General features: G+C 43.8%; 1 protein-coding gene across 6 annotated transcripts in view; it reads left to right on the plus strand.

The window, feature by feature from the left end:
* The window catches only part of BOC (BOC cell adhesion associated, oncogene regulated), a 241,596-nt gene that overhangs the window by 142,919 nt on the left and 74,866 nt on the right, over nt 1-23,811 (plus strand). For 4 of the 6 annotated variants that reach the window (XR_003432498.1, XM_027104813.1, XM_027104795.1 and 1 more), the window contains exons 1-2: nt 17,831-18,825; nt 22,900-22,991. The gene's annotated coding sequence lies outside the window, so the exon portion shown is untranslated. Of the gene's footprint in view, nt 1-8,778; nt 8,951-17,830; nt 18,826-22,899; nt 22,992-23,811 lie in introns of those variants that run through there. The other 2 variants (XM_027104803.1, XM_027104832.1) reach the window with 2 other exon arrangements.

A 23,811-nucleotide genomic window follows, 5' to 3' on the forward strand; every position in this document is an offset into this window, starting at 1 on the left:
AACCCGAGATTTCTATCTTAATATTATTATTTTCTAAAGTCTCAGTTATGATTTTACTACTACCTATAACACACATCAATATAAATTAATCTCTCTCATGTTCACCTATCCTTTTATTTAACCATTTTTTTAATTGAAGTATAGTTAATTTACAATGTGTTAGTTTCAGGTGTACAGCAAAGTGATTCAGTTATACATATATATGTGTATATATATATATTCTTTTTCAGATTCTTTTCCATTATAGGTTATTACAAGATACTGAATACAGTTCCCTGTGCTACACAGTAGGTCCTTGTTGTTGATCTATTTTATATATAGTAGTGTGTATCTGTTAGTCCCAACCTCCTAATTTATCTCTCTCCCACCCGCCGCTATCTCCTGGGTAACCATAAGTTTGTTTACTATCTCTGTGAGTCTATTTCTGTTTTGTAAATAAGTTCATTTATATCATTTTCTTAGATTCTATATATGTGATATCATGTGATACTTGTCTTTCTCTGACTTACTTCACCTAGGATGATAATCTCTAGGTCCATCTAGGTTGCTACAAATGGCATTACTTTATTCTTGTTTATAGCTGAGTAATATTCCATTGTGTGTATATTTTATATATATATATATATATATATATACACACACACACCCCATCGTCTTCATCCATTCATCTGTTGATGGACACTTAGGTTGCTTCCATGTCCTGGCTATTGTAAATAGTGCTGCTATGAACACTGGGGTGCATGTATCATTTCAAATTAGAGATTTCTCCAGATATGTGCCCAGGAGTGGGATTCCAGGATCATATGGTAGCTCTATTTTTAGTTTTTTAAGGAACTTCCACAGTTCCGTATGGAACTGTTTTCCATAGTGGCATTCCCACCAGCATTCTAGGAGGGTTCCTTTTTCTCCACACCTCTCCAGCGTTTATTATTTGTAGACTTTTTAGTGATGGCCATTCTGACTAGTGTGAGGTGATACCTCATTGTATTGATAGTTTTCATTTGCATCAGTGTTGAGCATCTTTTCATGTGCCTGTTGGACATCTCACCTGTTCTTTCAATTCCCACTCCCACTATCCAGTTCTGACTCTCACTACATCTCACCTAGGTTATTACAATTAACTGACTAGTCCTCTAGCTTGAATCTCTACCTTCTTCCATAAACCATAGCTCAAATCATGTCAGTTTCCTGCTCAAAAACCTGTAATACTCCCTACTGACTGTAAAAGAAAACCTAACTTTGCCTAGCATTGAAAGTTCTCAATAATCTGTCCTCTGAGCAAATTTGTCTCTGTCATTTATCAGATTACTTCTACCTCCTAGAATGTCCCTACTTCCCACCTCTACAGCTTGAAGTCTTCTTCCCCTCCCCCCTTTATTCACACCACAGCTAATGTGCTACCTCTTTCTGGAAGACGTCATTGATCTGTTTACTCTCTCTCCATGCCTCTCCCTCAGTCCTCCAACTCTGAGGTCTCCCAGCCCACTGGCTGAGCCACTCTCAGAGCATCTGTCACCAAAGGCCTGTATGGGCTTCCGAGGGCAGAGACCTGTGTCATTCATGTCTCTACAACCAAGCAGAATGGCTGGCACATAATAAGAATTCAGGGATTATTTGTTCAAGGAAAATGACTGAATTTGCTTTTCTCTTTTTTTAAGAAGTAGCCGCCTTCCACGATTGCCATGCAGACCTCTGCCCACTGCATTTAGACCTTGGCAGACGATAGTATTTGCATATTATTTGGTGAATGATTGGATGTTATTACTACCTTGTTTTTCCTCAGGGAAACTTTAAAGCCCTGCAATTTATCACCTTAGTATCAACCAGGTAAATCTAATTTATGCTAAAATAATAATGGAAAGGGGCTAAAATTCAGGCTCCCGGGACGTGGTGAGCATTTAAACTGAGGTTGTTTAGACACCCAGCCTTTATTATCTCAGAAGACCCCAACAGTCAGCCATTAGCCTGGCTGGGCCCCTGCCTACCTGGATAATGGAGCTGGAGAGACCAAGAGTCAAGGGGAGAGAGGGAGAGCCAGAGACAGACAGTACCAGTGGGACAATGTTTAAATAACCAGGCTGCAGCCCTATGAAACAAGGAAGCTGATCACTGTACAGACAGCTGGTAGTGACTAATGTGGAGGTGTTTAGGAAGGCAATGGGTCTAGGGAATTGAGTAAGTCCAAGGGGACAAAACAGAAGTGGAAACATGAATAAATACTGGGAATTATTTCAATCTTTCTATTTCATCTACATGGAGTGTATCAATCTTTTTTTTGTTGTTAATTAGGTCAACCTGGGTAAAAGTTTGTGCTGTTAGTAGACCAAATTCACTAGGTAATAAATCAAGTGCTGTTTCTTGTCCTACCTACCTACAAACTCTCTGAGCTGGGAAGATCCTTTTTAATTGGATGTACTTGGAGGGGAAATAGAAGCAGAATGCCCTAGTATGTTTGTATGTTCATGCATACATGCATGTGCATATATGCACACCCCCTAGATATTGGATCAGAGATGCTTTAAAGGTATCCTTTTTCCTATCATTCATCCTTCTCCTTACAAGCCAGAAGCAGGTTACCCAAGCTTCTTCCCTAAGATGCCTTATGGCATTCCTTCAACAATCCAGGGCTATTTGAAAGTTTGTGACCACTCACAATTTTAACCCAGGGGGTTTTTCAGGTAAAGAGCCAGAGAATTGGGCTGTTGGGGAAAAGTCTCTTGTGTAGCGTGCCAGGATGGGAAGGAGACTTTCTAGGTTCTCTACTTTTCTCCCTTGGGTTTTCTAGGTATGATCCTGTTGTGGGCCCTGGGGACCTGGAGCCAGGAAAGGGGTTAGCAAAGGTTCCCCATCAGTGTTTCTCAGGGATTCCTGACAGAGCCCATCAGAGCTGCCTTTTATCACTGCTGCATGCTTTAGTGAGTCTGTCACGGCTCTCAGACATCGTGTTCCCTGCTGGATTAATCCTGACTGCATTCAGACTCAGGATGTGGGCCACAGGGAGGGAAGGGGCAGGGGGGGAGAGAGGGAGGGGGAAGGAGGATGGGGAGAGGAGGGAAATAAGGTGGGAGAAGGAAAAGAAACTTTGAAAGTACCAAGTAAAAAACCTAGGAAGAAAAAGAAATTAATTTGCAAAATTAAGGGAAAAATATAGTTTGGACAAATTAAAGCTAAAAATCTGAAAAGAGAACAAGGGACCAAAAAAAAGGGGGTAGGCCCAAAGTCTCAGTATGTGAGGGACATTCAGTATGGGAGCAGAGAGACTCAAGCTCCAGGCTAGTTCTGTCAGAGGTGGTTTATTATTTTATTTATTTATTTATTTTTTATAAATTTATTTATTTATTTACTTTTGGCTGCGTTGGGTCTTTGTTGCTGTGCAGGGGCTACTCTTCATTGTGGTGCACGGGCTTCTCATTGCAGTGGCTTCTCTTGTTGCAGAGCACAGGCTGTAGGTGTGCAGGCTTCGGTAGTTGTGGCATGTGGGCTCAGTATTTGTGGCTCGCGGGCTCTAGAGTGCAGGCTCAGTAGTTGTGGTGCACGGGTTTAGTTGACCGCGGCATGTGGGACCTTCCCGGACCGGGGCTCGAACCCGTGTCCCCTGCACTGGCAGGCGGATTCTTAACCACTGTGCCACCAGGGAAGCCTGTTTTATTTTTTTAGAAGATTATAAAGCAGAGCGATCGTTCACTGATTCACTCTCTTACTTGGAGCACATTAAGTAAGGGCCGATGACGTGTGGGCTCCACGCCAGCACACACTTGGAGAAGTTCTCATATACTCAGTTCTGCCATAGCTTCCTTGAAGAACTACAGAAGGAAATTCAGGACACCAGAGCCTCAGTTTTACCCTCTGTAAAACGTATATGCAAATCAAACCTACTAGAAGAGCACTTTGGCATTCCCTCAGTGAAAGCAGTTTTCAAAAGAAAAGGACTGCTGGCTTGACACGTGATGAACTCCAGGTGTAAAAGTGCCTGTGCATCTTGCTGCTAGAAAGCCCCTCCTCATCTGGGCTGGCTGACACTCCAGTCTCTTCCAGTGCTATGGTTATGGTCTCTCAACCGAGAGACGAGGACAGACATATGAGATCTCTGTCACTCTGAGTGAGCATCTTGAGGGCAGAAACTGAGCCTAATTTATTTCTATTTCCTCTCTGCACGTGAAACCTGATACTTGGTAAGTGCTCGGTTCCTTTTGTTCATTGTTGGAGAGGGATCAGGAAAGGCATCAGAGAATCCATGACTGTGAGCTAGGCCTTGTACCATTAATGTATAGGCTGCATTTGGCATACAGAAGGTACTCAATAAAGGAAGCTTTCCTTAGTAAGTCTGTGGAGAGGAAAAGAAGAGTAAGGCAGAGGGACTGAGAAATAAAATGCATGCCGAGTTCAAGGAACAGAGTTAGCACAAGTGTGGCTAGATAGGTGTCCCCCAACCTTTTGTGTTTGTAAGAATGGCTAGAGGAGCTAGTTTTGATCTGCAGAGTCCTGAGGTCTCTACACTCAGAAATTCGGATTCAGTAGCCCTGAGGGCCAGCGAGGATATCTGCATTTTAAGCAAATACTACCAGTTTATTTTCTTACAGGTAGTCTGCCAACCACACTTGGAGAGCACAGGCCTGGGGATGTGGGAAGTGGGGGCGGTGGGAGTGGCTTGAGTGTGTGGAAAGATGAAGCTGGGGTTGGTTGAGAAGAGTCTGGACTCTGTCCAGGAGGGGAGCCCTCCAGGGCTTCTAAGCAGGGGAGTGACAGGGCCTGATCTGTGATGGAAATCAACTGTTCTTACTAAAGCTCAGGGCATTTTCTCTTTGCTTCTGCTCCATTAGATATCATTGCTTCAAGGGCCCTGAACAAATAACGTTCCATTAAAGCTTCCAGGTTTTGTAGGACCCAGAGTTCCAGTTACCAGTGGAATGTGAAGTTCACAGGCCGTGTTCAGGCTTGCAAGGAGAGGATTAATTAGGTAAAAAGGCAGTTGCACACATAAGTGGGTGCCCACACCCCAGTCTGGCCTGGTGTTTTGGTGCACTCATTCAGGCATACAATACTCTTTTCAGTTCTAAGCGCCACCTCTTGAAACAAGTTAAAAAGCGAGTTCCAAGTGAGATGCCCAAGTGCTGTGTTTTACACAGACTAATGATCAACAGCCTTCTGTTTTTATGGTCCTGGCAACCACACTGGGCTCGCACTGCTAAGGATACCATAGAGAAGAATCCCGCGTTTCACATCTGACTACATAGCTAAGTGCAGAAAATTATGTTTTAGGTGAAAAACAAAAGTGATGGGTTTACTGAAATTATTGGTTTCTAAAAATTTGTGCCTATGAGTTTTTTTTAACATTTAAAAAATGCCACATGTTTCACTGTGTTGGGACAGTGAAATTAAAATTAACATTAGTAAAGTACCCTTTGAAAAGTACTTTCACATGTTATATCTCTATTGATTCTTAAAATAGTCTTGTGAGATAGGTATTTTCATTATCCCCATTTTACAGATGAGAAAACGAAGTGTCAGTCTTACTGATTTGTTTAAATCCATACAGCTGGAAATTGTGGCGCCAGAACCCATCTCAGGTCTTCTGATTCCAAGATCCATGATTTCACAGTTGCTGCAGGAACCTGGCAATCAGTGGGAATGCAGATATGTCAGTTATCCCCCTCACACCTCAACACTCTCCTGTAGTTCAGCTTCACAGCTAGTTGCCTCAACATTTTGTTCATTTCAAATATCTTTGACAGAGAGGTGAGTGAGGTCATGAAAACTATGTCTATGTTGATGGTCAACTAGATTGGAAACAAGATTGCTTTTGAGAATGAAACTATAAAGTTAACTCTGGTAGACAAGCGATATCCCAAATCACCTTATAGGTATTAATAGAATGGCTCCCAAACCTGTAAGATGTTGTGACACATCTAAGAAATTATATGGCAAGCAGAAAGGGGAGTTGGTCATCATCCCAGAGACAAATGTGGCAAGACCCACTTGAGCTCAGCTTAGATGAAGATGTGGCCCAGTGACTTGACCCATACAGGCCCAGTGGCATGGACCCCTTTGCTATGATAATAGATGCTTCTTAAAATTTGGACCAAAACCCCTAACGCCCTTGTGTTGTTTCCATGCTCACTCAAGTAACTCTGAGATCTGACTTCCCTACTTAAGTGTCTGCGGGGTCTGAGAGATACAAGTCCCCAGGCTCTCCAGGTGAGCCCCAACCTGGGTCCTGGCCAAGCACTCACTTGCCCTTTTGAAGCATCCAGAGCAAGTCCTGGAGGTGCCATCCATAACTCCAGAATAGGCCTTAACATTTGTGAAGGCCAGCACTTGTCCATGGCTGCTTGAATGGGCCTCCAGTTTTTAAATCAGCGACTTAAAGTGAGAAACTGATTTTTCCATTATGCTTCAAAAAAAAAAAATTGCCCACCTCCCATCTCTGTTGAGCCATTCTGAACTTGCTGCCATTCCTACAGTGCATTTTGTTCACTCTTAGAGAACTTCAGACATGCCTTTCTCCCTTTTCTCTCTTGCCTCCATCTTGCTTTTTACCTGCATGATCCCCACTCACTTTTTCAACTTTGTATTTAAGTAACTTTACAGAAAAGTTGCAAAGGCAGTACAGTGAGTTCCCTTAGATCCTTCACCCAATTTCTCTATTATTACCATCCTTAACAACCAACTTCAATAATCAAAACTAAGCAACTAACATCATTACAATACTATTAACTAAACTATGGACTGTATAGATTTCATCAGTGTTTCCACTAATGTCCTTTTTCTGCTCCAGGAGTCAATCCAGGATCCCACATTGCATTCAGTTGTCATGGATCCTTGGTCTTCTTAATCTGCAACAGTTCCTTAGTCTTTTCTTGACCTTAACACTTTTGAGGAGTATTGGTCAGTTATTTTATAGACTGTCCCTCAATTTTTATTTGTCTGATGTTTTCCATTTGGGGACAATAATACCACAGAAGTGATATGTCCTTCTCAGTGTATCATACTGGGGATGCATAACATCAAAATATCTTACCACTAGTGATGTTAACATTAATCACTTGGTGGTATCTCCTGGGTTGCTTCACAGTGAAGGCAGGTTTTTTTCATCTTTGTGACTAATAAATATATTGGGGGTGATACTTCGAGACTGTGCAAACACCTTGTTTCTCTTCAAACTTTTGGCCACTAATTTTAGCATCCATCACTCGCTCTTGGCCTGAAAAATTATTGCTGTGGTGTTCTAATAAAGATTTTCTATTTCCCTAACTGCTTCTACATTTATTATTTGGAGTTCTTCTGTAAGGAAGAGCTGCCCCTTCTACCTCATTCATTCAATTATTGATTTATATCAGTATGGATTCATGGATATTTATTTTGTTCTATGAGTTATAATCCAATACAATGACTGTTTTGTTGCTGAAATTTTTCCAGCTTTGGCTGCAGGTTGGCCACTTTGCCATTTCAACACTACCCAGCCTTTTTCGGGTACTTCCTTGCTTCTCTAGCAGCATGAGATGCTCCTGTCTCAACTTGTATTTATCCCACCCCAGCCCTGGAATCAAACACTTTTCTAAGAATCCCTAATTCTTTAGATTGGAGAATGGGATGTAAAAACCAAAACTTAGGTGGTGGGTGTGCTCACTGCTACTGGGATGTCACTGCTTCTAGGCCCTCTCAGCAGATAGAGCTAGGAAATCTATGGATGAATACTAGGAACATACTAGGTATGTATTCACATCTATATTTATTTCTGTATCTCTCTCTCTCTCTCTCACTATATATATATATATATAGAGAGAGAGAGAGAGAGAGAGAGAGAGGGAGAGAGAGAGAGAGATGTATGTGTGTGTATATACGTATATTATAGTACATATATATATATATATTTTAAACCATGAGTTCATACTGATACCTCTGACTCTCATCCAAAACCATAGATTTCATTCTAGCCTTCCCTCTTTCCTTATTTGTAACTTATTACTCTGACAGTGAAAAGCCTGACTTTCATTATCTACAGTGTATTAAAGTATTTGTTCAACCCTAGTATATACACAAAGTAGTTTCAGAATTGCTAATCTGTATCCCCATGAAAAATAAGTTTACTAACTAGAATGCAGTATTTGTGTATAGTTCTTTTTGCCATTAGTTTTACAGTATCCAGCCAAAATACTGATTTCCAAAGTAACTTAGTTTTTTTCTTCCCCACTCCATTATGGTTCTGTTATTCATTTGCAATATGGTTAGGTTCAGTTGTTACAGTTTGTATTCCATTTGGGGCTCTTCCTTCATCCTGGTTCATTTTTTTAAAATTTATATATAGTAAAATTTTCTTTGTGAAGTATAGTTCTATGAGTTTTGACAACTGCATGTTATGCATTTTTAAGTTGTTTTCTATGTTCATAAAACTGACATTTTTTTTCTAGCTGTATATATCTAGGCATTTCCATTTATTTTTCAAACTGTTTTAGAACTTTATGGATTGGTCATTCCTGAGGGAGAAAAGTTTCAGCATCTCTGTGTTTCACATCAGAAGGGCCCAAGTTGAGGAGCCAACTTGTGTCTGTAATGCAGCCACTGCTTCAAATTTGGTCAAATCATGACTTTCCATCACCTAAGGAACCCAGGTCTGCACAATCAGATTGGCTGTGCTGTCAATCTATATTGTCTCTTAAGACATCAAACAGCTGAAGGGGGGAGGGTTTTTGGGACCAGGGTTGAGAGAGAAAGAAATATTACAGGCTGGCAGCTGCAGTGCTTCCTTTCTCCTTTTTTTCTTTTCCTTCCTTTCTTCAGATAACAACTACCCACTACCTACCATATTCCAGAAGTTGTACAATGATGTTTAAGGCCCAGGACCCGGCTTCAAGAGTTTCACATCAAGTAAGGAAAATTGAAAATACACCACAGTGTGAATGGCATCCCCTGTGCTTGAGAAACATGATGGCCTGAAACAATTATTAAAATGGTGAGTAGGTGCTATGATAAGGGTAAACACCAAGTGATATGGGTCCTTGGTTAACAGGCACCTCTCACATGCTGGGGAGGTGAGGTGGGCAAGAAGGGCCAGAGGAGTTAACACTTGAGCTTAGCTTTGCAGGACAAATAGGAGTTTGGTGCAAGAGTCAGTAAAGGTACTCCAAGCAAGGGCACCACATACACAAAGACCTAAAGAAGTGAATGATCTGGAATGATCTAAGGAAGCTCTCTATATGGTGAGGGAGGGAATAGGGTCAGGAGTGGGAAATGGTAGGATCATATTGAGGAGATACTTGTTAGGGACCGTGTGAAAGGTTTTGTGTGCTTTGCTAAGGAGTTTGATTTCATCCTGAAAGTGGTGAGGTCACTGAACAATTTCAGGAGGAGAGACAGATGTGGCATGATCAAATTTGCCATTTCTAAATGTGTCTCCATCAGGAATGTGGAAAATGGACCAGTGATGGAGCCAGATGGGAAGTAGGGAGATTAATCAAGAGGCTTTTGCAATATGAGAAATGATGCATGTCTGGATTAGGGCACTTGCAGAAGGGACTGAATGCTGGTAATGAATTCTGGGGAGACTTTAGATGTGGCACTGCAGGAGTTAGTGACCACTGAATGAAAATAGTGAAGAAAAAGGAGGCACCAGAGATGATTCCCAAGTTCTTCTGACAGCTAGATAGATCATGGTGTTACTCACTAAGGCAGTTTGATTTCAGACTAACTTTTTTTTTTTGATTTACATCAGACAGATATAAAAAAGAGAGAGAAAGAAGCAGATTTTTTTTCTGCTATATAAGTGGGGGTTTGCTAACATTACTCATATTCATTGAGGAGGAATCAAATAAGAAAGTTTCACTGCTCCTTGCCATCATTCTTAGACCCCACTGTAGAATAAAGGAGATGATTCTGTCCCAAGGGAGAGTAGAAAGTTACAGTTTCAGGAAAGTTTGAGTTTGGTGTGTTCAGGCAACTTCATGGGAAAGTGGTCAGTGTGCTTACACAGAGCCTTGTACTCAGAAGGGCCTCTTGCTTGGTTTTAATCTCTGTGGCCGCCATCTTGAAAGTCTGTCTTTGAATCTGTGTTTTGTAAATGAAGTTAGACTGGACGATGAAGCATACACTGGAGGCTTGGAGTCTCAGCTCACATGTGGTCCTGCCTCCCTCTTCCTGCCTGGGATAAGTTCTCAGCTGTGCATTCCTTTGAACCCTCGTGCCCTAGTTTCCCCCAACCTTCCCTTCCCCATACCTGCTCCTCAGTTGCCTTCTGCCCCAGGTTGGGGCCTGAGCATAGATATGGGGTGGGTTGGGGTACAGCATGTACCCACCCTGCATCTCAGAGAAGGGCAAAGCAGTGGCTGTCCCCACCCTAGGCTGGCAGGTCCACAGAATTTCAGCAGAAACCTGGACATGGGCCTCTAGCCCATCCCCTAGTGTGTCTTGTTGTAGAGATTACAACTCCTTGGGGGTCACCTTTCTGCTGTGGGTATAAAAAGGGGAGATTGACTCCCTGACTCCTGACTGGGACCCTCCCTGCATTTTCACTTTGCACTGAACTCTGCAAATAATAGAGCCTACCCCTGGGTGTGTTGACCAATGGCAGAAAATGGTGGGTGGAATTGTTCCAACTCATCATGCATCCTCCAGAAACTAGGAACTTTCTTGACCTGTCAGAGGAAGAACAAGACATTCAAGGAAGGGTCAAAGAGGGTGCAAAGCAGAGACCAGGTCAGGAATGAACCCATTGCCACAGACTTTTGGAAAAGACTCAAGCCCCTTCTTTTCGGGACCAGAAGGGCATGGTCCTGACTCTTACTGATGGTGGCCAGACTTTTAGGGGCTGGGCTGCACACACACAATAACCTACAAATCATTTTTAAAACATACAACTACTCACAAATGAGTATGCAAGTAAAAATGACAGAATCTGAATAAAGGCAATGATTGATATATCAAAGTCAGTTATTAAGATATTATTAAGATATCTTCAAGATATTGTACTACAGTTAGGCTAGATATTGTGTTCCAGTTAGGGGGAAACCTCTGTATTATTTCTTACAACCCATGTGAATCTATAATTAACTCAAAATAAAAAGTAAAAAAAATATATGCCAATCATGTGCTATCATTTCAAACGTACCGTGAGCATCTAAACGCAAAATACTAAATAATAGCCATCCAACTTTATATTTCAGACAAATCAGTCTTTACGTGCTTTAGGCAAGAGCCTGGGTTTTGATAACTATGATTCCGCCTCAGGTGCAGTACCAGTTACTGGTATCCTTTCAACATTCCAGACTGTATAGATCCATTAGGCTTCAACTGCTATGACAGAGATACTTGATTTTATTAATTCTTCGTTCAAGTATTTATATATGGGGCACTCATTTTGGGCCAGGTATCAGGCTAAGCACTAGGGGTACAAAGATGAAGCAGGGATCGCCTTTGTGCTTGTAGATATTCCAGTCAAGAGGAGAAGTCAGATGGACCCACAGTTAACCACTACAATGCTCATGATAGATGCTGTAATAAAGGTAAGAAGAGGAGTCCTTGGAGGACAAGTGGAATTGGGGAGGGGAGGTTCAGGCAAGTTTTCCTAGAGGAGGTAATGTTAGAGGAAAATCTTAAAGAGTAAGTAGGAGTTAGGTGAACACAAAAGAGAAGAAAAGGTTTAGTCAGGGAAGACAGGAATTGGGCAGGCTGGGAAGCATGAGAAAGTATGGTGCTTTGAGGAAGGGCAAGGGAATGCTGGAGCACAAGATACAGGTAGGTGGGCCCTGGGCGAGCCAGGCTGGAGAGGTGGGCTGGACCAGAGCATGGAGCACTTGTCCCCTTAGACCAAGGGAGCTGGGAGCCACTCATAAACTTTAAGTAAGGCAGTGACATGACTGATCCTGTCTTCACCTCTCCTGGATAAACAAGGACAAGGCCTATGGATTTTTTTTTTTTTTTAAGGAATAAGAGAATCAGTGGGCTGTATGATTCATTTTCTTAGTCCTTCCTTATCCCAGGCAGAGGTTCATAGGTAAGGTGCTTCTCAAATTGCTCCCATCAAGCCTCAAATGATTCCACTTCCTAGTTGATGAATCCAACCAATAGAAGGCAAAGAAGATGAATCTGGGTTCTGAATCTGAGTTGGAGAGGTCGTGGGGAGGCTCATACAACATCACCAGCCCAGTATCTCTGTCTTCCTCTCAACTCCCCTTTCTTCCTCATGGCCTGTGCCCTGAGGGCTACTCCCCGAAACCCAAAGAAGTGGGGTGGGGGAGGTTAAGGTGGGGCACAGCTGGTTTTCTGTTGCTGTGACCAAAAGTCCTAGTAAATCCCTGGTAACTCATGAAAGAGAAAGAAAATAATATATTGAGAGCAAAACAAGCCAGCACACTACCTGTCTCTAAGCTTGCCATGGCAGCTTTGGCATTTGACTCTGCTCTGCTCAGTCCCCAGAACATTGATTCCCCTCCGTGGAAGCATCTCATCGCTAAATACCCTTCCAGGATGTGTGAGAAACTCCTTCCCTTTTAAATGGCTGACTGAACAAATTTAACGGAGGCTGTTACCCACTGAGTTCGGTATCAAAGCACTAAGGTCAAGTTCTCCTTGAGTTTTTGCTTTTATCTGGAGTCTCTCGCCTCCTGCCCTCCACTGCCATCAGCTTCACAATATCAGACAGACGGAGTCTGGGCAGCTCCAGGATCCACGTTTCTCAGCCTAACACACGAGGAGGGTAGGGGGAGAAAGAATGGAGGGAGTTGACGAATGTAGGGGTTTCATTTGGGACTAAATGGGGCCTGTGCTTGCATCAGAGGATCTTATATCATGGAAAAATGGAGTCTCTTAGAACTCAGTGTCAATAGACAGATTCCATTTGTCTGAGAATTAAGGAGTGTGGAAAATCAAGCATGCAGCATGGGTAATGGAAATGGCCTTGGATTACTCTAGTTTCCATTTCTCTGTCCTAGCTGTACCTCTGACCCAAACTTTTACTAATATAACTACCACTTATAGAGTACCCACCAAGGTACTCTATAAATATATATGTAAAATAATGGTCAAGGCATTGGAACTGACCGATCAGAATAAGTGCTAACTGTAAACAACTGGTATAGTTGCACCAGATGACCCACTAAGAATCATATACTGAGAGAGATACTTCATATACATTATTTTGAATTTTCACAGATAAAGAAAGTGGGATTCAGAGTATCCAGCTTAAGACTGGATCCAAATCCAGATTGATCCCACAATCTTGCTTTTTTATGTCATCCTCCCCCTAAGGTATATTTGTCTGTAGGCAGCCTCAAGGGAATCTGGAGAATGACTCCTTAAAGTCAAAGAACACATGGCCAGTAGGAACACCTGAGCTGGCAGCGCTGGACGACAGAAGTCAGTCCCAGCCAGCTCAACTTGAATGCGGAGTAGATGGCATTGTACCAGGCTCACCTGTAATCCTGCCTCAACCTGCAACTTAGGGTTTAGTTACACACTGTCTTGCATTGTTTACTAATTGTTTTAGAGGTCAATCTCATACTTTTATTCATCATTCTTCATTCAGTCATCAAATATTTTGGAGCAACTGGGCACATTCCTTCTCTGGCAGCTCTTGTGATAACCAGCATGGAGAGGTAGGCCAACTCAGATAGCTAGTTAATGGCCCACTAAAGAGCAAATGAGGGCTAATTTGCCTTTTTATTTTTTTTCTTTTTGGCCGTGCCATGCATCTCGTGGGATCTTAGTTCCCCAATCAGGGATCGAACCCATGCCTCCTGCAGTGGAAGTGCAGAGTCCTAACCGCTAGACCACTAGGGAGTTCCCTAATTTTCCTAATAATAAATTAATGAATTAAGTTTTGCATTTATTTTGAAAATGTTTTCAGATATTTCTTTAATAAATAAAAACTATACATTCAACAGCTAGAATTTGAAACTAGGAAGTTGGACGCACAAATAGTTTATTTCTAGCACCTCTGATCAAGATAAAAATTCTTTATTCAAACATTACCTTTGGCAATAAGAATGTATACAAAAGCCAGTTTTCTTATTATTGTTAGTACTGTGAATTTTAATATCTAGTCTTTAATCTAGATATCTTAACTCATACATCAGAACAGCATTCTCTTAAGGTATACAATCCTTGGACTCTTCTATTAATTACAGTTAGTAAGTCACCTTAGCTCTTTGAATGTATTTGGATGTCCTATTAAAAAAAACAGTCATCTGGAAGCCCACAAAAGATTCCTTAATGGCTTGACAAAATTCAAGCATCTTCTTAATATGCCTTTCTTACTCCACTAAGAAGCCTGTAACTCGTGAAACAGCTGCAGGGAAACCATAGGTTGCACTTGAAAAACCCCAGGTTTCAGAATTAGTACCACCACTTAGTTGCTAGGGATCTTAGGCAAGTTACTTGAGTTTCCATATCTGTAAAATGGAGATAATGAAACCTACGGGAAAGGGTTGCTGTGGGGATTCGAGATCACACGTACACACAGAATCCAGCACAGAGGCTGTGAGCAGTAAGTGCTCAATAAATGTTAGTTTATTTCTCAGGGGGTTGTTGGGAAGGTTAAATAAGTTCATAAATATAACTGAGCTCACATAGTAAGAAATTACTGTTCCACCCTTCCCACTTGAGCATTGTCTCCCCTGTAGTGAATATTGGCCGTTGTTTTCTTTATCTGTGTAGTCATCTAAAGTGGACAAATCAATCAAGTCTCCACTTGGAGCCTTGTATCTGATGATCTCATTGTTGTGGAGATCTGAGAGATGAAAATATATATTGGAGCCATGACAGGACAGTTTTGCAACAGCAGCCAAAAGCCCTTGAAACGTTCTGTCCGTTGATCCAAAACTCCTACTCATAGGAATTCACCTTTAGGAAATAATCAGAATTATAAATAAAGATTTATGACAAGATGTTTAGTCAACTGTGATGCATGATCATAATAAAAATAGAAATAATCTAAATACATGACAATAGGAGAATGGTTGAATAAATAACAACCTCTCTGAATAGCACACAGCTGTTTAAGTTGAACTTTGGAGAAGATTTAATGACATGGGGAAAATAATCACATTTCAATGTTAAATTTAAAAAGTAGGATCAAAACCTGTGTTTACAGTGAACACAATTTTACAAAATGTGAAAGTACCAGATGAATCAGTGAAGAAACTGACCCCTAAGTTACCAAATGCATAAGAAAAAAATACAAAATATTGAATAAAAGTATCCATTTATGCTGCCCTTTTAAACATCTTCCAGTTCTGATCAATTAAAATCATATACTCAGTGAAGATGAACTATGGATTTGTATGATGAGAAACAAAAACGAGAAGAATGGCTAGAGAAAACACTCTGTTAACATTGGTACCCGTAGGTAGTGGGATTAAGGTAATTTCCTCCTTCTTTGCGCTTTTCCATATTTTCTAAATTTTCTTCAATGAACATATTTTATAATGAGGAAAACAGATTTATATTAAAACAGAGGGGAGATTATCAAGTCCCTGTTTCTCTTTGCCTACGTGTTAGTAATTTCCTCAGCACAATTCTTTCCGGATATCCTTCACCACCAAGGGGCCCCCTGTCCATATGATACAAATGGAGTGTCTATAACACACTCAGGAGGGAGCATCCTCTCTTCATGTCACTCACTGCGATTCCTTCCAGTTCACTCTGCACAGTTTCGTGATATGCAACTTCTATGGATCTACAATCCCTGCCTACCCACCCCCAACATAATAAACGTGACATAATAAATGTGACTTCCATACTAAATGCTGCTTTCTTGATAGAGGCCCAGATAGCCCCCAAGGAAGCAAAACACCAGAGGGATTCACCATGAACAAAGTGGAGAGTAGCAGAGAGCACCTGATCACAAGCCCACACTCTGTTTTGAGATGGCTGGGCGGTTAGAGTGGGGTAGGGATGGTAGTGATAGGGAAACTAATAAAGAGGGGAAGGGAGAATTAGGCAAGGAACTTGCTCCAGGCAAAGGGAGAGAGTTCAGAGATACAATGTCCTTACAGGGGTAATAATAATAAACACAATCATGTTAATACAAAGAGCCATAAAAACAATAAACACACGTGAGTTGCCAACAGTGTGCTTGGGGCTGCGGCAGAATTAAGCCCTCTCGGTTAGGCTGGGATCTGCATTCTGTCTGAACTCTGTGGGAAAGATGAGCAGCGCCACGAGCAGCCTGGGATGGAGGGAAGTACAGGCCCTGGGGTCTTTCTCCTGGCTAAATAATGTTGCTAAGGACTTCAACCTTCTTTGTTTTCTGTTGTGCTCTGACTGGTTGACTCAGGGTATAGGGGACACCCAAAGGCCAGAGTGGAGGGAATCAAGAGTCCTAGGAGAAAGTCTTTGGAAGAAGAAAATGGGAAGGGGTAAGAGACATCTTTGAGATGTTCATCAATGAATAGTATATAAAAGAATATAGAAGAATCAATATGAGCGTTTCATGCATAGGTTCCTCATTGGTATCCCACATTATCAGTGAGAGTGGGACTTGGAGTCATCTTTAAAAGACAGACAGCTCAATACTCTGCTGGGGGCTCTGGGGAGCGGGAGTGTTTTCACCGCAGTGGAAGGCTGGCTGGCCCATTCCCTTGGGAAATTGAGAGTTCTGTACCCAGGATGGGCCCCAGGCCTGTACTCCTGAGTTGTGCCCTAGAGGAGGACGGTAAGAAGGTGGAAGCTGATGTGGGCATTGAGTGGAGAGAAAAATAGGCCTTGGAGAATGTTAGGGGGAGAATGTTGGAGATTAAGAGAAGGAAAGTGGGGAGGGAGGGAACTGGAGAAGAAAGGAGTGGAAAGAACACAAGTGCATAGTTCAAGGAAGGAGTATATAGTCTTTTTTCACCTTGTTGAAAATGGATCATCCCCTTTCTCCACTTTCCCCTGGGGACAGACCCAAGAATCCAGGCACGTGGAGCCGAACGTTCCAGATACATCAATAAAGAAACTGGCTCATGCCTGGATTTCCAAAAGCATGAGAAAAAAATAGTACAACATATTGATTAAAGGATGTTTGTGTTGCCCTTTTAAACATCTTTGGATTCAGGTTCAATTAAAATCATATACTTGGTGTAAAGTATGCATTTTTACTGATGAGAAACTGAAGAAAATAAAGTTGAGGCCCAAAAAGGTTAGGTGACTTTCTCAGAGCCACATGGTAGCTTGCTGCCTCCCAGTGCGGCTCTCCTGCCATAAAGGAGGCGGCACCTTCCTTCTCCCCACTCCCTGCCTGCCTGTCCGCTTTCAGAATGGTTCCTTCCCACTTTGGCACAAACTCCAGCGAACGCCTGCCTTAACCCTTCTGGGTCTCGGTCTCCTCAGCCTCGGTATAAGGGTGTGGACTGGATGACCCTTCACTATGTTTCATCACTTACAGATTAAGAAGGGGACCCATTTGCCACCAACTCAGTACGTGCTTGACTTCTCAATACCGTGGAAAAGTAGTTTTTAAAACGTGGCCCTGGACACACAGCATCAGCACCACCTGAGAACTTACTAAAAATGCAAATTCTCCGCCCTACCTCAGACCCTACCGAAGCCGAAACTCTGGGCGTGGAGCTCAGCAGCCTGTGTTTTAATAAGCCTGCAGGGGGTTCTGATGCAGCTCAAGTTTGAGAACCGCTACTCTGAATGCTTTTCTGCCCAACACTAAAGGGAGGGCTTAACACGCACACGCGCACAAGGACGTAACTAACTTTTCTCTGTGGTCGCTACCCCTCCCTCGCCTCCCCACCCCCCATCCTTTTCCTCGCTCTTCCATCCTGGGATGATGAATGGAGGTCAGGGCAGGGCGCTGTCAACGGAGGAGGACGCGGCGAACCCTCCCTTCCCCGACCCACCGGGTGGGTCGGTCGCGGGGAGGTAGCATTGGGGCTGTGGTTTCCTTATAAATTTCTCGACAGCCGCTGCCCCATTTTGGGGGCATTTAGGGGCGCGTTTAACAACAGAGTTTACTTTTAATGATTTATCCAATCATTTGCTTGCAGAATGAAGGAGACCATTAAGAAGGGGGGGTGTCAGAAAAAGACTTGGGGAGAAGAGACTGGGCGAAAGGAGGGAAGGATAGCGTAGCAGAGCAAGGGTCTGAGGTGAAGCTAAAGAGAAATGGGGGTTCCGGGGAGCCCGTGGGTGTGGGAGAAAGGCGGAGGACTTTGCTTTTGGTACCGGAAAGAAAGTGAAGTTTGGGGAGAGCACGGGACTAAGGCGCAACAGAAAGAAAAATGGGTATTAGGAGAAAAACTGAGTTTGGGGGTACTGTTTTTTTTTTTTTTCCAGCTTCCTTTCCAAGACTTTCTTTGCTCCACTTTGCTCCTCCCCCTCTTCCCCGCCTCCTCTTCCCCCCTCCCCCTCCTCCTCCTTGCGCGGTAATGGGAGGCTCCTAGGCAGAAGCAAAAGAAGGAATTGTTTGCGAGTTCAGTCATCCAAAAAAGCTTCTTCCATATGGAGGGACCGGGTGCGCAGGGCGCGGCGTCCCCTGCCTTGTCCTCCCGCTGCTGCCGCCGCGGCCCCCGCTTCCTGCCGCAGGGACCCTGAGCCCCGGCCCGCCGGTGTCAGCCGCCGCGAGCGCACACGCACACTCACGCTTACACACACAGGCGCACACACACTCACACTCACGCCCGCCGCAGCCGCACGCACCCGCACGCGCCCTCCCTCCCTGGCCCGCAGCTTCTCGGTCCGGGGCTCCTTTGTTGCTCCCGCGGCCGCCGCTCTCCCGTTTTGTGTGTCCCTGGGTGTCACTGTGCGGGTTGTGTGTCCGTGCGGCACCGGGCTGTGTGGCTCTCTCTGCGCCCACCGCGCCCCCGGGCCCCGGCTCACCCTTCCCAGGAGCCGGCTGCACCAGAGGTGAGTCACGTCGCTGAAGTTTGTTTTCTTTTCATAAAAAGTTGTGTTTATTTGTTGGTTTGGGGAGGGGAGGGGGCGGGAGGCGGCCGCAGGCCGGGCGATACCGAGGAAGCGCCGGCGGGTGGCTGGTGGGGACGCGCCGGCGGCGGGAGCGGGTCCCAGCGCTCGGCCCGCGGGCTCCGGCGGGGGGCTGCGGCCGAGGCGGGCGGCGGGGTGCCGGGTGGCCGCCTCCAGGCCTGGGGCCGCCGCATCTCGTTCCGTGCGGGTGCGGTCTGGACGGTCGTTCCTGGAAGCTTCCCGGTGGAAGAAGGGCCCGGACAGCCTCCCAAACTTCCCCGGAGGTTGACACCGGTCTCCGGCTCCCAGCGCGGGGCTCTGGGGAGAAACCCACAAGGGGTCGGCAAATACACAGCACCACCGCACACCCATTTGGCCTCTTAGGGGGTGAGGGTTTACCGTCTCGGAGTTTAAAAATAATAATAATAAATAAAATTTAAAAATTAAAAAAAAAAAACTAAACCCGAATGAGGGACCGAACGGACCGGGTGCAAAACAGTCCCAGAAAAGCATCCCCCGCTAGAGGGGTGGAAGGGCCGAGGCTGAAGTGAGAGTGTCCAGAGGTCCTCCTGGGGTTGTTCTCTTGGCGGTTTTTGTTGGTGTAACTGTGAGAGACTGGGAAATGATCCTTTGGAACAGGTGGGAAGGGGCTGTGGAGAAGGGCAAGGAACCCAGGAAGAATTTTCTGCTGGATTTTTGAAGGCTCTGCTTAACTTTCAGGGTGCCCAGTGTTAGTTTGCTCTTCCAGATGATAGGAGGATTTTGAGGGCTGGGGGTGCAGGCAGACCTGGTGGAGTTTAAGGAGCCCTAGGGATTTGTTTGCTTAGTTTTGTTTTGGGTATGGGATTGCAGTGGCAGTGTTACTTGAAAGGTTGTTGTGTGCCTCCAGAGATGTGGCAGTAGAGCTAAGAATACCCAAACCACACACCAGCGATCCTAAACAGGCACTTTCTGGGCGTGGTGGGGTGTTCTGCCTCTCCCCCATCCCTTCTCAGCAAGTTCAAATGGGTTTGCATAAGTTTTTGACCCAGAGTTACCTCTTTGAATGGACTGAGTGAGAAGTATGTTGTGGTTTCAGGCCCTTGTGCCACCTCCAAGTGCCTTGTACCCAGCTCACATTGGTCTCCTAGATCTTTATTACCCAGAACCTTGCAAACACTGGCCATTGAATGAATGAAATTTTCAAAATTCTTGAATGCACAAACATTTCTGATTTATTCCACAATTGGGCCCTAAGCAGGCAGCCTAACCCTGTGATAGTTTCTCATCTCTTTGGTTACAGTCAATAAATCAATCTCCATGTTCTCAAGGGCAGCATGACAGTATTTAAACAGTCTCCTTGGACTAAGGTGGGGACGGATGCCCCCATACATCTGTCCAACCTGTTTTCTGAACTTAAAGTGAATCTGAGGCAAGAGTTTGGCCATTTTGAGGTATGTAACAGGTTTCCCAGGAACGTTTCTGAGGTCTTATAATTGGTACTTTTTTATGGTTTCATAATTGAAATCTAGAAGGTTCCCGTGGTAATCTTGAAGCACCTTGGGGTCAGTGGGACAGAGGCAGGGTGAAAACAGAAGTGGAGTTATGATTTTCCTGCAGGATGAGTTTTTAGAGCGAGTGTATGGAAAATGAAAGAAGTAAGAGTTGCCGCTTTGCTGACATTGCCTGCCCCCAACTATTGCTTAAAGTTTGGCCCTTCAGGAGGCCGGAGGCTGTCTACACCTATGAAATCTGAGGACTGAGATGTCAGACACTGTCTCGTTCATCCTCTGTCAAGAGATCTCAGAAGAGGAACACTGCAAGAAACAGCTTCTCAGGAGAAATTGCCCAAGCCACAGCATTGGCTTTACTGAGGAGAGGAAGTTGATAGAGTCCAGGATAGTTGGTTCCTTGACCACAGTTGGGATGGGGTTGTGGTGGGATAGAGGGAACCCTGCTTAGCTGTTGATCGGTTGGCCAACTTGAATAAGAGGGTGATTTTTGTTCCTTTACATCCTCCAAATGGGTCCAGAGATTTTCCTTTCTTTGAAATGCTCTTTCAAATGTTTGGGCTCCTAGCTCTCTTCAGCAACTTATCTGTGGTTTCCATACCCTAAGAAGGAGTAGGAGATTTTACTCGTGAGATAATTCAGTTGACTTCCCCAGGGATCCCCAGGGTATAAGCAAGGATGGTGAGAAGTGAACCTGGTGGTCACAATATTCCATGGGACCCTAGGGTCCTGAGTTCAGACTTCCACAAAGTCACCAGTATGGTTAACGAATAAGGGTTTTCCTTTCTGTGTCTTTTAAACAAGCGGATAGAAGCTGAAGAGGACCCAAGTGCACCAGATAATTGCTTCCAGTACTTTCTGTCCTCTGAGTAACAAAGTATTAACCTGGCACCAGAAGATATTGTACATTGGGAGTTTGCTTTCTTTCCTCCAAACTCCAAGCCTTCTTGCTATCTGTGAAAATAAGGAGGAGGGTGGATGGAAATTGGGGAGGGAGAGAAAAGAAAGTGATTTGTTACATTTTTTAAAGTGTATTTACTTTAACATATGGAACTTATTGTCATCTCCATACTTCAATTCAGCAAAAGTTTATAGCACATCAGGCCCCAGACTGGGAGCTTTTTTGTCCCAAGAAAATAAGCTTTCTTAGTCAAAGGATGGTTCTCCAAATGACCCTCCCCTCCCAATTTTTATTTTTTGCACAAGCATCTACTACTAATAAAAAAAAATGTGTTTTAAAGTTACCCACATTGCCATACTATAACTGTTTTTGTTCATCCACGTGCATACATACTTTTCACATAGCTCCAATAAAAGTAAAGACTCTTGTAGTCAGACAGCCCTGAAGCAGTTCTACGCTTTTGACCAAAGACTCGTAGGGAGCAGGTATATCCAACCACTTTGCTATTGCTGGGAACAGCCTAAATCCTGAGAATGCTCCCACGTGGAGCCTTTACATGTAATATTTTCATCATTTATGAGGCTGGATCAAATATTTGGGGCTGGAGGGTGGGATGGAAGAGGGTGTTTGTTTTTCATGTAGAAATCCATGTTTACAAAAAGCCTTCCTAAATAGGGCTCTTGCCTCCTTGGAGCCCTCGGGGTTGGAAATGGGTAGAGAAGGGGAGGTGGAATCGGGAAGTAAGACTTAAAGGATCCATCTCAAGTGGCACTGCCCTGAGGATTAGGAAACTTGGCTTGGACCCCTGGCTCTGCCTGTGGACTCCATTCACACTGACTCAATCCACTGAGCTAATTGCTCACTAAATCTCCATTACCACTGAGTTAGCTCCTTCCCCAAGCTTGCCTAGTCTCTCCTGCCTTTCCTTTTATTATTCCGCCATCCTACCATCTTTTCCATTTCTGCCACCACCATGCTTCTTCATGCCTTTGACAATTGCTGACACATGGCTGGACTCCCCACTGTCTACCCATCACCCCCCTACCCTCACGCCCCCGCCAACGCCCATCGTCCATCAGTCCCATAAACTCATCCCCCAGTCTAAGCTTACAATCTAAATTTCTTAGCCCTCTCACATGTGGCTCTGTCTCATCTCATAATAATATTACCTTGATAGAACCCTTCTGCTCCAGCTGGACCCATCTATTAGCCGACCCTTGATTTTGGAAGGGATTCACTCCTTCTGCTGCCTTACCAGCCCCAGCCCCTTCCTTGTTAACCCACCTTACTTCGTATGAGGGCTGCTGATAATGTGTTCTTAACAGATATTTGGTGAATATTGGTGACAATGGACCACTGGATGCAAAGGTAATGGTTTTGTAAGAGCAACAGACCATTTTCAATGTAATCATTGTCCTTCATCTATTCAGTTCATTTCTAGCAAGGGGCCAGGTAACTGGAGATTTAAGGAAGCCTGTGGTTTAGAAAAACTGCTTTTTCTCTGTTTTCTTATTTGTAAAATGGACTAATAAGGAATTACTCTGGTTTATAGCAATGTACCTTATAAAAAGCAAATACTTTCAAAGTGTTTATTTACTTTGTTTGAGACACTTTCTTTTTCCTCAGGCCCAGAACAAGCTTCCTGGAACCCGTGACCCATGACGTCTTGTCAACATTCACACCGTCTGAGGGTATCAGCAATGAAGTAGAAGAAGCAGGTGAGGTTTTCTGCCCATAGTCTAATATCTCTAGCCTCTTGGGTCAGTCATATTTTCATGTTTTATGTTTCTGCTTGAAGATAAGAGTGTTTCCCATCCTTCAGTATTGAAAGGGTCCAGTTTTGAATGGAATCTGAACTAAACAAGTTGGTTCTAGTTCAGCTCAGATACTCTTATAGTCAGAGCCTGTGATGGCCTCTTTCCCCTGGCGTGACCACGTCACCCCCCTTTCCCTGTGGCAAATTCTGTTCAACATGTTGGTTATAAACCATTTACTGTGGATTTGGAGCCCAAGACTGCTGTGGAAAAGTCCTGCTTAGGTTTGGATGAGGAAAGTCCTGTGTTTATGTGTCTACCAATGGTATTACAGCAAATGCCTTCTCATCTGATGTACTGGGCTGTGTTTATCTCACAAAACCCAGAGGGATTCCGTGTCATACCATCTTCTGAAATAAAGTTAGGAAATAGTTTCTCTTTTCCTAATGGTGGATTTGGCCTTATCTTCAAAGAAGGCCTTTGATGTTTGGGACAGGGTTATTGGGCAGTAAGAGGAAATGGTAGGAGAAAGATCAGAGCCAATGATACACAGTCAACTTAACTTGGTTGCCAGAGAAAACGTTGAGGAAAGTCTCAACTAGTTCTCCTAGTTAGTAACGGGAAAGTACATTTATGGGTTGAATAAAAAATCATCCAAAAGGAGCTGAGCAGCAGAAAATATGGAAAAGAAATGTTTATTCTTCTCCAAAATGAGTTTGGACAGCATTGGACAAGATGAGGGTGATGACTCATTTGTAGGTTGGAGCCTACATCCTTTCAACAA

Source organism: Aethalodelphis obliquidens, unplaced genomic scaffold (genome assembly GCF_003676395.1).
Source record: "Aethalodelphis obliquidens isolate GAN/ISIS:26980383/991018 unplaced genomic scaffold, ASM367639v1 scaffold1, whole genome shotgun sequence".
NCBI classification, from domain to species: Eukaryota; Metazoa; Chordata; class Mammalia; order Artiodactyla; family Delphinidae; genus Aethalodelphis; species Aethalodelphis obliquidens.